General features: G+C 34.9%; 1 protein-coding gene across 2 annotated transcripts in view; it reads right to left on the reverse strand.

Moving 5' to 3' along the window:
* PRKG1 (protein kinase cGMP-dependent 1) overlaps nt 1–12,211 on the reverse strand; it is a 1,243,975-nt gene that overhangs the window by 655,711 nt on the left and 576,053 nt on the right. The window lies entirely within an intron of this gene.

Below are 12,211 nucleotides of genomic sequence, written 5' to 3' on the forward strand. Positions count from 1 at the left end.
AAACAGGGATTAAGGACTGTAGTACCTGATTAATGTTATTTAGAAAAGATTTCTCCAACTACTACGTGAAGACAGAATTGAGGGAGCACTAGTCAGCAGTGTAGGTACAGAAGACGGTAGTTTGGATAGAATGTCCGAGTGTAGACAGAGAAAAGTGAATGCATTGAGGATATGTTTGGTAGATGGGGTTTCCTGTGTTGAGAGAAAAAAAGAGGAATCAAGGATGATTCTGTGGTTTTGGTTCAAACAATAGAGCAGATTATACTTCCATTTAATGAGATGGTGACAGATGAAGAGAGAGGTTAAAGAGGAGAATTCAAGACTGACGTGGTAAATACTCCTTTGAAGTATTACTAGTATTTCATAGATAAAGAATCAAGGCTCGGAAAAGTTAAGAAATTTGACTACATTCATAACTTTGAGCTGGAATTTGAATGAACTCTGTCTGATTTTAAAGTCCATGCTTTTTTTTACTATTCTATTCTTCTGGCCCTCTTTGCACTCATATTTGAAAGAATGAAAACCTGAATTTACATATGTTCAAATTACAAAATGCTCACAGCTGAGATATCATCTATGTACTCCCCTATATAGAAATATAATTTTATCTATAAAAATATTTTGCATATGACAATTGGATATACCACTATGTAAACTGAAAAGCAACTATATCTTCAACTGAACACAAATCTTGCCAGCTACATAATTACATTACAGGTTGAAATGGGGTCAAAATACGCAAAAAATAAAATAATAGGTGTGATCCTAATTAACTTTATGCAAATAATCTCAAAACTAAATGGGAAAGTGTTCAGATTTCTAATTTTATGAAAGAAAAATGGTAAGATCCCAGGGAATTCCCAGCAAATTACCCATGGGGCCTTCTTTGTCTACGGCTCACTCATATTTACAAGCAGCTGGTCACCACTGCAGAGGTCACAGGTGAACTCTCTTGAGGGTCCTTACAGCAAGAAAGGGGTATGGAACGCATTTTCTCAGAGAAAAGGAGATTATAGACTAGCGATCAGATTTTTCCAGCCAACCCAATTCATTTTTCAGTTGCATTCACGTAAGAACTTTTCTGAACACTTAATCACTACTTAAATCTCTAAATTTCAGAGTATTGCTTCTTGGGAAATATGTGTTCCAAATTCTAAACACAATGATTTTGTGGGCGATTTCAAAGGTAAGACTAGCTTATTCTTCTGAAATATGTATGTATTTCTTAATCGGGGGGGTGTAAAATGAATCAGATACAGTATGAAATACTAAAGAAGTAAGACACTCTGCCCTTTGTGTTAAGCATGTGATGATTTAATCCTCTCATTTTACTCGGTGGTGCACCTCTTTAAATGCAAAAATTTTAAAAAGCCAAATGCATGAATCCTTCTGTTTACAGTGAGCTAATTTAGAAAAAGCATAGTCTTAAAATATATAAAGAGACTATAACTGCCTATGCTTAAAGGGAAATTCTGAGCCCTAAAATTAATCCTTTCTTTTTTCTTATGAAAGAAAAAAATGTTGTTTAAATATATTAAAATAATGTAGGTAAGTGTTGGACAAAAGTTCAATTCTCTTCTATAAAAATGGCATTTTCAAGCATGAGGAATGGTATAAAAACCTAATGTTTGTAAAAATCTTCAAAACAAAAAAAATAAAATTTGGATTTTAAATTCAGAAACATGCAAATTAAAAGCATAGGGTGATACCATTTCAAACTCATCGTATTGTCAACAAAGTCAAATAGTACCACGTGTTAGCAAGTTTCTACTCTTGAAGCAGTTAACAACAGGCAAGTTTCCTGGTATGGCTAATAGACTATAATATTTTCATAATTTCATACTATTAATGAAATCTAATCAAAATGCTATGGTGACTTTCTCTCCCATTTGTGACTTTACATTCCAGATCTAGTCGCATTACAAATAAAAATCAATGAATATAATATAATTAAGACATAACATTTTGTTAACAGATGTGTTCTTTTTTAGGTATTATAGTAGTATGTTATTCTTCCTGAAATTTTATTCTTCTTACTGTAACAGTATCACAAAAATCAATGACAAAGTAAAATATTTATGTTAATGATTAGATAATCAGAAATAATAGTTTATACATAGGCTGAAAAAGACATCACACTTTACCTTAACTAAGTGCATTACATTAAGTTTATGTGCATTCTGCAAAACTACCCCAAAGAGATCTATTATGGAAAAAAATCAATTGAACTTATCCCAAACTCTTCTAGAAAAATAGCTAAATGGTAACACATGGGCAAAATTAATACAAAGTTTCTCAACACAAAACTGAGTTAAATATGCTAAATGGTCTGTGGTTAGTCACAATTTAATTAAAGCATAATTTCAAAGAATCCAAATAAAAAGTAGAAATAAATATCACTATTGCTAACATCAGCTTGCATACAGAACTAATAGGAACAACACTAACACTGTCTTCTAATAGACTCTACTGAAGATTTTAACATTAATAGTTCATACCAAGGCAGTCATTAAAAGACATTAAAGGACAGATAGATAAATAGGACATTTATTGCTGACAGTATGGTTTAATTAAGGGGTCTATTTATTTGAAATAATCAACCTTCTCTCTGTTGCTCTAATCCTGAAGTTCTTGGCTCTGTGAGAAGCCAGACTTGATGTTACTCTCTCATCACTGCCCAACAGGAGGGATTAACCCACTCTAGGCTGCTTCTCTATACTTCTGCACTTACTACAAAAATTCGGTCATGTTTGAGAAAAAGAAAAAAAAAATTTTTTTTTTTTTGTGGCCCCGTCGTGAGGCATGCAGAATCTTAGTTCCCCAACCAGGGATCGAACTCATACCCTCTGCAGTGGAAGCACAGAGTCCTAACCTCTGGACCGCCAGGAAATTCCCTGAGAAAATTTGAAGCTGTAAAAAGATGAGAGTTGGAGAAAAGAATATCTTTAAAAACAGAAAATGGCAAAGACAAATGATTATCATGATCTCCAGAAAGAATTTTAAGTGTGAATTCCTAACCATAAAAACAGAGTTTCTGAAACCAATGACCACATTAAAAAATTCAGGTTACTAACCTGGCCAGTTAAAGGTAAGACTGCAGAGTAAAGAAGTAGAAAAAGCGATTACTGTAGCATTGACACCAATAATCTAATTGAATTATGCTTGAATTTATCTATTAGGGTCTATCATGAAATTTATCTATTAGGATCTATCATGTTTTGATAGAAACATCTAGAGATGAGAATACGAATGAAGGATACTCTGTCACTGTTTTAACAACTTTCTAGAAGGAGGTATTTAATAGATTATAACTTATAAGCCTCTGGACTACTTTTATATCTTGAAGATGAAACTGATAGAAGACTCCTAAGATATATACCAAATCTGCCCATTTCAGTGTGGTCTGTCACAGAAAATATTTCCAAGTGATTTAGTATCTCCATTAACAAACCAAGGTAGAAAATCTGGATGTCAATTGAATATATTGAAAGATATCCCAGGAAGCATGGAAATACACAGGAAAGGAACTAAGCAACAAACCAAAAATAAAATGTAGACTAGGCAAATGTGAACAACGTACAGAACCATAAGAAACACAAGTAATCAAAACTAAAAGAAACAAACTCCAGCATGTCAGGTTTTGGATATTTTTGTTTATAGGATGGTTTAATGTGCTAAATATCTTGTTTCATAAAACCTGACAGACTCACAAAATCAATTCATAAGTGGTAAGAGTGATAGAAATGGAAAAATTCAAAACTACTTATCTATATCCTCCATCATGATGAAATTTCAACAATGTGCTTATTTCCTTTTACCAGTCAGCATTTCAATAGAGTATCACACTTAACGGTTTCCATCACATACACGCACGTGCGCACGTGCACACGCGCGCACACACACACACACAAAATACACATAATTGCAGGAAGACCAAACAAAATTAGTGCTATTTAAGAATGATAAAATAATGTAGGTGATTTAATTAGAAACACTAGCAAGGTATTGCTTTTAAGGATAATATTACATGGGAAAAGTTTTGCTTTGTTTTGTTTTTTAGTCACTTAGGTCTACAAATTGATGCATATAACGAAAGAAAGAGTACACTACTAACACATTTGGCATTTATTATTTTATGGGAAACAATCTGCAAAATATAGGAAACAGTTTATATTATATTAAAAAATCTTCCAGGAAAGGATTTTTGATAAAGTGAATTTTACAGCAATGTAAAACCATATATAGTCCTATAACATTTTAATGCCATCTCAGAAACTTTAAGAGATTATCTTAAATTTGGTTTTGGGAGCAAACTTTACAGGATTCAAGTATGATATTTCTATGTTTTTAAAAGGCATTGGATTTTAAAGTGAGCAATGTAAATGGAAGAGAAAGGTATTATAAAATTTGCTAATACCATAGGATTCCAAAAGTTTGTAAAACCATTCATTCTGATCATGAATCTGCTTAAAAATATAAATTTATCAATTTCCCAGACACAAATGACAATAAATATGAAAATAACTCCAACCTCAACAATCCCAATCATATTGGCCAAGTTTAAAAAATATTGATATAACTTAATTTTGAAAGAACATTTAGAAGTGGGATATTGCTCATATATCATTAGTGGGAGGATAAATTTGCTCAACCTTTCTGTTTGATTGCTAGAAATATGTACCAAAATATAAAATACATATAGCTTTTGCTGCAGAAATCCTCCTATTAGGATTGACGCTTAAAAAATATCTCATCAGTATATAAAGGGATGCGGAAAAGGATGTTCTAGAGAATTTATATCTACCTATAAAAGAGGATATAACACATATTCATCATGGGACCCTTCTATTTTTTGAATATAGAATTGTAGTATTATCTAGCCCTTAAAATTATGTACCTCTATCCTTTTTTTTATACAGGAAGAGGACCACGACACATTGTTGAACAAAAGGTAGTTTACATAACAACCTACATTAAGATCTCACTTACATAAAATTTTGTACCAATATATATGTACATGCGCACAGATATTCATAATGTCTTGAAGGATGTTTACAGGGAGTTATGAATTTAGGATGAATTTATAAAATATAGTGGTTGAGAATTACAGTTCTGAAGTTCAAATTTCAGTGCCTAAGTTCAAATTTCAACTTCACTACTTAAAAAAGTTTTGACTACGAGCAAGTTACTTAGCCTCTTGAGGCCACTATTTTCTTTTCAGTAATATGGAAATAGCAATACCTACACATCATGATGTAAAATTTTAGCTGAACACCAGGCACATAGCCAACACCTAAATAAATATATTAGTTTTTATGTTTATAGTCTTCTTTATTATATTATTTTCATAACAATGGAATCTACTATTTTAATATAATCTATCTTTAAATTGTTTTACTCACACATAATTTTAATGAAAAATCAGATTATTTGCATAACTGACCCTCTAAAATTTCAACATATCTGTTTTAAACATTATTTTTTTGACTAGTGTTAGTATATTAGAACTGATATATTATTGGTCTGTGAAATTCCTCCACTTTCAAAGTTGTACAGCTCCTCAGGAGTTGAACAGTCCTGGGTTGAGAATTATGCGGCCATAGGTGGCCTCACATAGGAAAAGTGAAGAGTTACACACATGTGAATGTGCTTGCTGATTATAATCCAATATAGTTTTGATATATTCACTTTACCAGAGTTTTCCTGATAGCCAAGGATAAATGGGACTAATTCCAATGAGTTATATACATCTCCGGAAAAAAAGAATTCAGATCTTCCCATTGACCAAGTTAAAGTTAGACCACCCAGGACAAATATAAAATAGTTTTCTGTGGTATTCTGGAAAGAATATCTCAGTCCAAGTAGTGATCCCTATGGTAACGATATCATTTATTGTAGCAAGCTATTGGGCAATTACAAACAATAACAAAACATTAGCAGAGCCACAGATCACACTACAGATTGTATACTCTGCCCTTGTGTAGTGTTGATCTTATTTGGACCTTATGCTAGACTATTACTTGCTGAAGAGACCTAACCAAAAGGCTAACTGCAAAGTGAATAAGAGCAAATAAAAATTCAGAGAGAAGGCCAGGAGAAGTACAGTACTTTAAATTGTGATCCTCTCGTCACTCTGATAAAAAAACAAACATTTTTGTTGGTTCCACAGTCATTGGACGCTCTGCAAAAGTTTTTTTTTTTTTAATATTTTAATAAACTTCTGGAATTCAGCTTAGTTTCTCAGTATTGCATGTGTCACTGTATACAGTGCTCCTTTGGGGAGCCACTGCTGTCACTCTTAGCCATGAATGTCGGGAAAGGCAAGGAGGCACCAGCTTTGTTTTTTTTTTTTTTTTTTTTTTGTCTGCGTCATGTGGGATCTTAGTTCCCCGACCAGGGATGGAACTCCCGCCTCCTACACTGGAAGCATGTAGTTTTAACCACTGGACAGCCAGGGAAGTCCCCACCAGCTTTTAAACTAAAGCGTCAAGACAGAAATACAACCTAGTCCTTGGCAGTGACTATAGCATCTGCAACGTTACCGAGAAATCAGAGAAAGAGCATGGCAGTTAGTTGTCCCTCCTGACCTCACCATTTGCTCCCCTCATAAAGTCAATTCCCTGTAGCACTAATCTTTATTCTTTGGTTGCCCAAATGTAGACAAGAATAGGCAAGAGAGGCACCTTCGTTTTCAACCTAGATCCCCCCACTCCACCCCGCCCCCGCCCCCGCCCATGTGATCTCATGCATCCAAAATGAGCTTCAGATTTCTTCACTGAGAAAGCTATAAAGTCTGTTTGGTATACTCTTTTTTTTTTTTTTTAATTATTTATTTATTTATTTTTGGCTGTGTTGGGTCTTCGTTTCTGTGCGAGGGCTTCCTCCAGCTGCGGCGAGCGGGGGCCACTCTTCATCGCGATGCGCGGGCCTCTCATTATCGCGGCCTCTCTTGTTGTGGAGCACAAGCTCCAGACGCGCAGGCTCAGTAGTTGTGGCGCACAGGCTTAGTTGCTCCGTGGCATGTGGGATCTTCCCAGGCCAGGGCTCGAACCCGTGTCCCCTGCATCGGCAGGCAGACTCTCAACCACTGCGCCACCAGGGAAGCCCCTGGTATACTTTTAATATTTATTATTGGCTATGTACCAGGCACCATCCTACAAGTTGAACACACAAAGAAATTGAGGCCCAGAGAGATTAATTAACTTGGATAAGATGATAACTCATTAACAATAAAGCTGAGGAAAGAGGTGATGAGTCTAAAGCCATAAACCAAATGAGTCTGAAGGCCCTTATGTTGACACATACAGAGTCTATTAGAATGTTGAGTGTCACCATTGCTGCTGCTATTATTTAGAGATACTACATGGTTTGTTCCTGCTTATAACTCCCCTTCTATAGCAGTGAATGATTTAAAAGCATTGCTGGCAACATTTCAACTTTTAAAATGGCAACCAAAAAAGATCATAGTAATCCTGTGCCCTTCCATTGGGAATTTTGAAATTAGTTATAACATCTGACCCTAATTAAACTGGGTCATATTTACAATTGAAGCACTTTTTTTGTCTCCTTCAGTGATGGAAAAAGCTATCCTTTCACTAAAATGAAGGTGTAAATCATGCTGCAATTTCAAGACATCAGAGATACAAGCCACACAAACAAATCAAAGACATACCCATTCAGTAAGCATTTGGCATTGACTTCAGGAATGAATCAACATGTTTTCTCTTCAGATTTTTTAACTAAGAAGCGGCTTTTAATTCCTGGGGCCAGAATTGACCAAAAGTAAAGTTGCCCTTCCTTTGAAAGCATTTAGAGACCTACATTTATAAGTGTATCAATACACACTCCACTGCCCAATATCACAGCAAGCTGCCAAGTGCTTCTCGCCTATTGCTATTCAAGAGAAAGGAAATCTAAAACGCTAAAGAAGTGATTGACAACCCAGCCTAATGCTAATCTAAACCAGCAGCAACTGTCAAGGCACTTACACAGAAACAATTTCTATCTGCTTTCAAACTGACATGGGTAGTCATTTTGATTCAGTGTTCATTGAGCTTAAATGGAAAGGCTTTTACCCAGTTCAACATGTAAAGTACTTCTGCCCACTGACAGAGTACTTTACAAGTACTTTAAAAGTACAGAGTACTTTTGGCTCCCTAGCCAAAAAGAATCTAGGTTTTGTGGGACCTAAAGCTCATACAATGTGTGGGACAGTCTTCTAGTAAAAGAATACAAAATTACAAGTCCGAAATTAGATACTGGGTTTTGGAAGTGCCTATGCAAACCAGGAGCTCTGAGTTTGTTTTATTAGCTTCATGGAAAATTGGCTTCTGTCTCCAATAGAAGATTCTCATTGAGTCTTCTCACAGTCACTGATGAAAAACATGCACCTGATTTGTTTGCAAAAGAACCATTACAATTATTTTATGGGAGAATTATAATGAATCTAAGTAAACCAATTTGAGCCAATCAAGAGGACAATTTACATATTATTCAGAGTTCAATAATGTCAATCTCCTTTCAGTGATTAAATGCAATATGTATGAATCCTTATTTGTTCTATACTCAGCATTCTAAAACATGCATTAAGAATTCAGAGCAATATACATAAGTTTACAGCGTAGTTGAGGCTGTATTTTGCAAGGTAGGGGAAAAAAATGTAAAGGCTCTGTTTATCATTCTCTGCTGTTGTTTATTAATCTGGTTGCAAGACAGGTGAAAGGATGTAGGGCTGACTCATTTAATCAAGATGTTAGGGCTCTTTCTAAATAGTATGACACTAGAGTAATATCCCTAAATACCTCCTACAGATTCTAGGAGAATCGGAATTCTTTGAATTAGGGGAATTAGATAATTACCTGCATTGTTAAAGTCTTAAGAATACCACTTTTGTCTAAAATTCTCAAGTCACGCAAAGATATCTTAAGATGTGTATTGCAAAACAGTATTCTCTGTTTTCCCACCGTGCTTGGTACTCGTGTACACAGTTGAGTTTAGAATGTCCTCTTCCCCTTAATTTCAAAGAGAAAGAACGATAGCGCGAAACAAATAAAAGCAACATGTTGCAATGGGAAACATACTGGGATAGGCGTTAGAATAATTAAAATCTAGTCCAGTGGTTCTCAAGCTACAGTGCACACAAGAGTCAGCTGGAGGGCTTCTTAAAACAGATTGCTGTGCTCCATCCCCAGAGTTTCAGTAGGTCTAGAGTGTAGGATCCAAGAACAAGCATTCCTAATGTGTTTCTAGGTGATCCTGATGCTGTAGAAACCACACTTTGAGAACCACTGATGGCAGTCCACTGTGTGGCTCCATTTTCTCATCTGTAAATGGGGATGTTGCCCTGGATAACACTGAAGGTACCTTTCAGCAACACATTTTATAATTCCCTGATTCCAACATACTTCTTAGACCTATATCCAGGAATCCCATTCTTTTATGTTTATTAAATTTCCCCAGTGCACTCTGTAAAATACGGAAAGCCACTTAGTTTTAAACTATGATTTCCTTCTGTTATTATACAAGAATGATCCTTACAGCACGCTGATAGATTTCTGTTATTGATTGAAAGACTCAGTATAAATGAAAAATATCACACAGTACAGTATATGGCTGCAGTTAATGGTTTCTGACAGCTCAGATTTTAAGTTTGGAAGGATGGTCAGGAAACATTAAAGGGAACGGCCTTTACTCAGAAATTTTCAAAAGTAAAAATGGAAACCGTCAATATAGCAAATTGCTTTCTGAAAAAAAATTAATTTTGTGTGTTCGATTGTAACAATCCCAAATTGCTTTATATTGCTTTCTCTTTTGCTAGAAAAAAAACAAATATTCAACTTTGATGTTATTTTTCTCTCTCTCTCTCTCTCTCCCCTCCTCACTACCCCACGCCCACCACTCCCTTAAGTATATCTTCTGCTTTCAGTAAGCAGAGATGAAGTTTTATGCCTGCAGTTTCCTCAAGGCTTTCAGTATATGCCAGGCTGATTTGCACATCTCTCTGAATTGAAACCTCCATAATAATATACATGTCATACTTCATCTGATTAAAGTACCAGATAAAGTACCAAATTCCAGATCTGCTGTACAGAAAATAAGAAACCCTCCCCCACTAAAATTATCATCTTTATTATCTTAACCATGCTTGCTTATAAAAAAACATTTTATATTCCCTAAGTGGATGTAGACAGAAATCTCCCATCTCAATATGTTAATCCTTTTTTGATTCCCAAAGTCCTTCTCCAAAGACCACGCTCTTAACCACTACACCATAAGACTTCATTGGTCATGTTTTTTGATATTATCTCATTTTTAACATGAGTCCCAAATTTCTACCTTCCTACATCCAAGACCTCATGAAAATATCCTTCTATTTCTCTTAAAGTAGACCGTCCCTTCTTCATATGAAACATTCCTCCTCTCTTTCTCCCAGGCTCATTCTTTGATAGAACACTGAAATGACTTTATGTTTACATAGCACTTGGGAATTTTCACACCCCCTTCACCAATGATCTCATTAGATTCTCAGAACAATCCAATGAGTAGTCAGGACAAGTATAATTATTCTTATTTTATTGATGAGAAAAATCATAATTTTGAGATAGTCACATACTTCAGAGATTATATATAGGATTTCTTTGCCTATGAATTGTGTTCTTTGCAATAAACTTCATATTTTCTAAAAATTAGAATAAGGATAATAATGATTTTTATAATAATTATAAGTGTCAGCTAATATTAACTGAGGATTGTTACATGTCAGGCACATAAGTTCTAATCTTCATAATAACCTTAATTATGTAGGAGACTAATCTTCTCCATTTTACAGGTGGGCAAATCAAGGGCAGAGAATATAAATAACTTGCCTAAGAGTACATGCTCTTAGGTGGAGCCAGATTCAAACTGTAAGTAGTGGAGCCAGATTCAAACTCAGGCAAGTGTCAGCCCAGAACTTGTACTAGGAAATATTACTGACATAATCTAAGTTATAAATATATTTATACATAGATTATATCACAAGTAGAAATGTGTATGCAACTTTGCAAAGCTGAGGGATCCAAGTTTGGTGGGTTCAACTTCTATGAAGACTCTACCTAACCTCAAAACCAGATAGGGACTGTAGAATAGCTAGTGTAAAAGATGACAGAGTAGAATGATTTTAAAAAGAAGTGATCTCATTTCTTTTGTCTGACTCCATTTGTACATCCCACACATCAATTTTGAAAGGATGATCATATCACAGTTTATTTTCAGGATAATCAAGGATTTTTTTTTTCCAAAAAGCCTTATGAAATAGAAACTTAAGAGAAAATTCAACAAATCAAAGTAACAATGGTTTAAGTATGTAATTTGGTGCCCACAACAAGAAAATACACACACACACACATACGTATGTATATACACATACCATTATACCCCCTGTACACCACATACTCTTATAGCATATGTATTCCAGTCTGGGCCATCATATCAGGATTAGAGTCTTAGTTATCACGTCATCTTATCAGATTCAAATTCATCTATTAAAGGGAATATCAAAATGCTCTAGAAAAATCAGAGCTTCAGATGAGCAGCAGCCAAATAAAGAAGCTACAAACACCATACTAGCTAGTAGCACTAGATTACTATGTGCTATACAGAGCTGTCAGCAGTTGTATGCATTGTTTTATTTAATACAACAGCCCCATCAGGGACTGTGTTTTTGTTTTTAATAATAGCTGAAGAAACAAATGCAGAGAAATTACATGGTTTGCCCAAGGCTATGTGACTGTAATTTTGGTTGATTTCTGAAGCTCAAAATGCTTTGGTCTGAAACTTGAACCCTCCATTTACTAGCTGAGTTACTGGCAATTGGTGATACTTCTTGATCTAGGTTTTCTCATCTTAAATAACAGCACCTGACTCATGCATTGTGATTCAAATTAAATGAGTTTAAAGTATATTAAGTATATGTAAAGCACTCAACCCAGTGCCCAGTGAACAGATAGTATTTTAAAAAGGGCAGATATTACTACTGTAGTGTTATGGTTCATCATCTAGCCTGGCACAGAAAGCAAAATAGCTTTTGTCATTCATGCATTCAACAAATACTCTCAAGTGGACCATCTTTTCTCTATATTTTTGCTGCCTTAGAAAGGTAAGACAAAGTATCTCAAACACACCCATTTGTAAGAAGCCATCCTAGAGAAGCAAGTTTTCCTAATTTTGCCCG

Source organism: Eschrichtius robustus, chromosome 7 (assembly GCF_028021215.1).
Source record: "Eschrichtius robustus isolate mEscRob2 chromosome 7, mEscRob2.pri, whole genome shotgun sequence".
NCBI classification, from domain to species: Eukaryota; Metazoa; Chordata; class Mammalia; order Artiodactyla; family Eschrichtiidae; genus Eschrichtius; species Eschrichtius robustus.